Consider the following 6,000-nt stretch of genomic DNA (forward strand, 5'->3'; position numbering starts at 1 on the left):
CTTTCAAAATCTTACACTTAACTTGAAAAAAAAAAAAAAAAAGAAAGAAAAACCTCCAAGGACTTGCAAATAATGTTCCCTATATTATTTTTTACCAAATAATATAGGCCCATATGGGTTAAGCTCTAATTAATTACAGTTTGTTTTAAAAAAAATTAAGTTCCCACCCATGTTTGGTTATTTTTGACATATCATCAATCATCTAATCAAAATATATTCTCAAATAGCCACATTTAATTTTCATATTTTAATGAGTTAATTAATTCTTCTGTAGCAGCTTTATAGGCAGATGAATTGAAATAGCATTAGAGCAATTAAAAGAAAAAAAAAAAAGCCTTAATCCAAATTAAACTGATTGCAGAAATTTGGTGACACGAGTCACCTGATATTCACACTAAGTTCTGCAACGTTTCATAGTCGACAAAAGAAAGTAAAATGCTGGTTTTGCAACTTTGTGTTGTCTTCCCGTTTCAAAGCAAATCATTTGCATGTTTTTGTTATGTGTCGGCTAATTTTGCTCAATGTACTAACTGTCTGTGTTCAGTGGTATGTGAATAAAACAAAAAAATATATATATTAACAAATTAAAAAAAAAAAAAAAACTTTAACCTGTAATATGTCATGAGTAGAAAAAAAAAAAAGAAACTACATTTTATACCAAACACACACACTATGCTTGAAGCATATTCGGTCATATTCCTGCTATTGGATGTGTGTGTAACTGATGTTCTTCAGGGGCATAGTTCTATTTAAAGTATCATAAAAGTATATTTCATGCACAAAACTTTCCTGAAGGCTAAAAACTGCACTCTCTAACAAACACGACGGACGTGTTGTTATGTTGTTACATTGGTACAGGCGGTCCCCGGGTTACAAATCCGGTCCCCGGGTTACAAACAAGATCGGGTCTGTAAGTTTGAGTTACTTGAGTTAAATCTGTTTGTAAGTCGGAACAGGGACATTTTTTAAGTGTAGCCATAGAAAAACAATTTGTAAGCTTTTCGGATAGCATAGGGAAGGGTTAAAGAGGAAGTAAACCCTGATGGGTTTACTTCCTCTTTTTTTCCCTGCAAAGGTAAAGCATAATGGACTACTATGCGTCGCATAGTAGCTCATTATGTGTCACTTACCTGACACAGGAGCCAGCGAAGTCGCCGTTGATCCCTGTAGTCCGCCGCATCCATCTTGCTGGTGGCGTCTCGCAGCTCCGACCAATGACAGCGGCGAAGCCGCGATGACGTCACTCCCGCGCATGCGCACGGGAGTCGCGTCTCGCAGCTCCGCCGCTGCCATTCGGCGAAGCCGCGATGACGTCACTCCCGCGCATGCGCACGGGAGTTGACAAATTAGGCAAATCCATTCTTGGACTTGCCGCATTTAGTGCGCCTGCGCACCGCTGTCTACGGCGCATGCACCGTAGACAGCGGTGCCCATTTTCGGGCAAATATCTCCTAAACCATATAGGTTTAGGAGATATTTCTTGGACCTACAGGTAAGCCTTAATCTAGGCTTACCTGTAGGTCAAAGTGGTTTGAAGGGGTTTACTTCCTCTTTAACACCCCTGTAAGATTTGTTTTGCTGTCAGTGCCCCTGTTCAGAAGATTTCACCTCGCTTTCTGTCCCAATGAAAGTAGATTTTTGAAAATGTTAGATTCTTCTGGAAACAAGCATCAGTGGAGGTACCCTTTTTCCCATAATAACTCTTAGCCCTTGTACACACGGTCGGACATTCCGGCGGAAAATGTCCGATCGGACCATGTTGTCGAATAATTCGACCATGTGTGGGCTTCATCAGATTTTTCCCGTCGGAATGTCCGACCAACAAAGTTTGAGAGCTGGATATAAAAATTTTCTGACAACATGATCCGATCGGACTTTGTCCTATTGTTTGTAGAGAATTCTGATCGGACAAAGTGCCACACATGCTCAGATCAAATTCCTAGACCAAAGCTATTGGATACTAGCCTGAACGTAGTCCCGTCGTAACGAAATAACGCCATCATGTTCCGAACGATCAGATTTTCCGACAACTTTGTCCGACCGTGTGTATGCAACACCAGTTTCCGACAAAATTTGATGGATTTTGTTGTCGGAATGTCCGACCGTGTGTACAAGGGCTAACAGGAGTGAATTTACCTTTCCTAGGGGTAGATTTCATCTCACTTCCTTTTGTCTCTCTTCGTTTGTGTCAGAAACCATGAAATCAGGCCGAGACTGAAGTACCGTTAAATCTCACTTGTTTAATAATAAAAGTAAAAAGAATAAACGTAGTCAAAACATAGCCAAAGTTCAGTAACCGGAACGGATAGTCAGCCAAGCCAGAAGTCAGGGATCAATGTAGTGGAACAGCAAGCAGGATCTGGAGCCAGAAGGGATGTCAGCAAACAAGACTTGAACAGGATCACAGGAGATGGTTTCTGTGATGTTGACCAAGGCGAAGGCAGAGATCCTCTGGACTGGACGGCTTAAGTAGGCAGGACTGACGAGCAGGATATCATCAACAGCTGAGTAACTGTGGAGAGATAGGGGCTGGCAATTAGCCAACAGCTGAGCAGCCAGCTCAGGGAAGGAAGGGCTGAGCCCAGCCCTGACAGTTTGTAAGTAGGAATCATTTGTAAGTCGGATGTTTGTAACTAGGGGACCGCCTGTAATCGTCTTGATATTAGACATGTATGTAAATGATGTTCTTCAGGGGCTGGCTTTAGATGCCCATAGTTCTTAATCTATTTTAATAGCTATAAAACTATTTTTCGGATACAAAGTTGTCCTAATGGCTAAAAAAATTTACCTAATGTAAAAATGTATCTAATAAAAACAATGAGCTTGTTGTTACATTTGTAATCTTTTTGCAATTTAATGTGTGTATAACTGATGTAATTCAGTGGCGGGTTTAGAAGGGCTTAGTCCTCAATCCATTTAAATAGCCAAATAATGTATATATATATATATATATAACACATATAATATTTTAGTAGACAAAATTGTCCTGAGGGCTAAAAAAATTTACTCTCTAACAAACACAATTAGCTTGTTTTTACATTGGTAATCTACTTGCTATTAGACGTGTATATCACTGATGTTCCTCAGGGGTGGAGTTTAGAAGTGCATAGTTCCTAATCTATTTAAATAGATAGAAAACTATTTTTCATAGACAAAATTGTCCTGAGGGCCACAAAAATGTGCTATCTAATAAAAACAATGAGCTTGTTGTTACATTTGTAATCCTTTTTGCAATTTAAAGTGTATATAACTGAAATAAATAGATATAATGTATAACCTTTTTTTTTTTAAACAATGAGCTTGTTATATTTGTAATCTTCTTGCAATTAGATGTGTATATAACTGATGTTGTTCAGGGGCTGGGTTGGTTTACAAGAGCATAGTTCTAGCTATAGCTACACACTATATTGTCAAAAGTATTGAGACACATGAACTTTAATGGCATCATATTTAATTGAAAGGAAAATTTGAAAGGAGAAACATGGAGGATGCCATTGATGTTCTTTCCTTTTGGAAATAGTGTTGGGTGTCATTCTGATCACCTTTTTAAATCATTTGGGTTGAGTTATGAAAAGATTGGAACATTTTCACTTAGCTTAATCAACACGGTGAAGACTTGCTTGAACAGATGAAAATTGAGTTTTTGCTTGGACATGATTGAAGAATTGAAATGAAAGCAACCTGTTCAATAAGCTAAGTGAACCTTAATTTTTCAAAGTGAAATTCTGCCCCATGTATGCAGATAATGATTTCTGACTTTAACCTGACTTTCTCTGAAAGTCTTCTAAATTTTTTACCTATGTTAGTTCCGGGTGAGATTTCATATTTGTTTATTTTTGTATTTGAACATTAATGTCCAAAACATGTCCCAAAAGGTCTAGGCAAGTTCTCGAACCATCATTGGTTCTCTAGAACCCCTGAAGGACTTCAAACCCAATGTTGAGCAATAAGATGGATTTTTCTGGTGTCAAGACGTTGTTAGACCTTGTTTATAAAGATAAAAACTACTTTTAAACATATTGATTTTGAAATAAACTTTTGAACTTTTTAAACAAATTCAGTGGCTGCCCTTATTGGCAGCCATCTCGTAACATCCAGTGATTGAGACACTTAAACGGAAAGTCAACTTCCTGTCCTGAATAGTCCAGTAACCTGACTTGCTCTGAATAAAGTCTTCTAAATTTATACCCATGTTAGTTCCGGATGAGATTTCATATTTGTTTATTTTTGTATTTGAACATTAATGTCCAAAACATGTCCCGAAAGGACTACGCAGGTTCTTGAACCATCGTGGGTTCTCTAGAACCCCTGAAGGACTTCAAACCCAATGTTGAACAATAAGATGGATTTTTCTGGTGCCATGACCTTGCAGACCTTGTTTATAAAGTTCAAAACTACTTTTAAACATATTGATTTTGTAATAAACTTATGAACTTTTTAAACAAGGTCAGCAATTGCCCTTCTTGGCAGCCATCTCGTAACATCCAGTGATTGAGACACTTAAACGGAAAGTCAACTTCCTGTCCTGAATAGTCCAGTAACCTGACTTGCTCTGAATAAAGTCTTCTAAATTTATACCCATGTTAGTTCCGGATGAGATTTCATATTTGTTTATTTTTGTATTTGAACATTAATGTCCAAAACATGTCCCGAAAGGACTACGCAGGTTCTTGAACCATCGTGGGTTCTCTAGAACCCCTGAAGGACTTCAAACCCAATGTTGAACAATAAGATGGATTTTTCTGGTGCCATGACCTTGCAGACCTTGTTTATAAAGTTCAAAACTACTTTTAAACATATTGATTTTGTAATAAACTTATGAACTTTTTAAACAAGGTCAGCAATTGCCCTTCTTGGCAGCCATCTCGTAACATCCAGTGATTGAGACACTTAAACGGAAAGTCAACTTCCTGTCCTGAATAGTCCAGTAACCTGACTTGCTCTGAATAAAGTCTTCTAAATTTATACCCATGTTAGTTCCGGATGAGATTTCATATTTGTTTATTTTTGTATTTGAACATTAATGTCCAAAACATGTCCCGAAAGGACTACGCAGGTTCTTGAACCATCGTGGGTTCTCTAGAACCCCTGAAGGACTTCAAACCCAATGTTGAACAATAAGATGGATTTTTCTGGTGCTATGACCTTGCAGACCTTGTTTATAAAGTTCAAAACTACTTTTAAACATATTGATTTTGTAATAAACTTATGAACTTTTTAAACAAGGTCAGCGACTGCCCTTCTTGGCAGCCATCTCGTAACATCCAGTGATTGAGACACTAAAACGGAAGGTCAACTACCTGTCCTGAATAGTCCAGTAACCTGACTTGCTCTGAATAAAGTCTTCTAAATTTATACCCATGTTAGTTCCGGATGAGATTTCATATTTGTTTTTTTTTTGTATTTGAACATTAATGTCCAAAACATGTCCCAAAAGGTCTAGGCAGGTTCTCGAACCATCGTTGGTTCTCTAGAACCCCTGAAGGACTTCAAACCCAATGTTGAACAATAAGATGGATTTTTCTGGTGCCATGACCTTGCAGACCTTGTTTATAAAGTTCAAAACTACTTTTAAACATATTGATTTTGTAATAAACTTATGAACTTTTTAAACAAGGTCAGCAATTGCCCTTCTTGACAGCCATCTCGTAACATCCAGTGATTGAGACACTAAAACGGAAGGTCAACTACCTGTCCTGAATAGTCCAGTAACCTGACGTGCTCTGAATAAAGTCTTCTAAATTTATACCCATGTTAGTTCCGGATGAGATTTCATATTTGTTTTTTTTTTGTATTTGAACATTAATGTCCAAAACATGTCCCAAAAGGTCTACGCAGGTTCTCGAACCATCGTGGGTTCTCTAGAACCCCTGAAGGACTTCAAACCCAATGTTGAACAATAAGATGGATTTTTCTGGTGCCATGACCTTGTAGACCTTGTTTATAAAGTTCAAAACTACTTTTAAACATATTGATTTTGTAATAAGCTTATGAACTTTT

At 37.6% G+C, this 6,000-nt stretch overlaps 1 protein-coding gene across 4 annotated transcripts in view; it reads left to right on the forward strand.

The window, feature by feature from the left end:
• Positions 1-6,000, forward strand: part of PRDM16 (PR/SET domain 16) — a 941,382-nt gene that overhangs the window by 932,424 nt on the left and 2,958 nt on the right. The gene's annotated exons all lie outside the window — the stretch shown is intronic.

Source organism: Lithobates pipiens, unplaced genomic scaffold (genome assembly GCF_037356315.1).
Source record: "Lithobates pipiens isolate NorthernLeopardFrog02 unplaced genomic scaffold, aLitPip1_a1.2 Scaffold_27, whole genome shotgun sequence".
Taxonomy (NCBI): domain Eukaryota; kingdom Metazoa; phylum Chordata; class Amphibia; order Anura; family Ranidae; genus Lithobates; species Lithobates pipiens.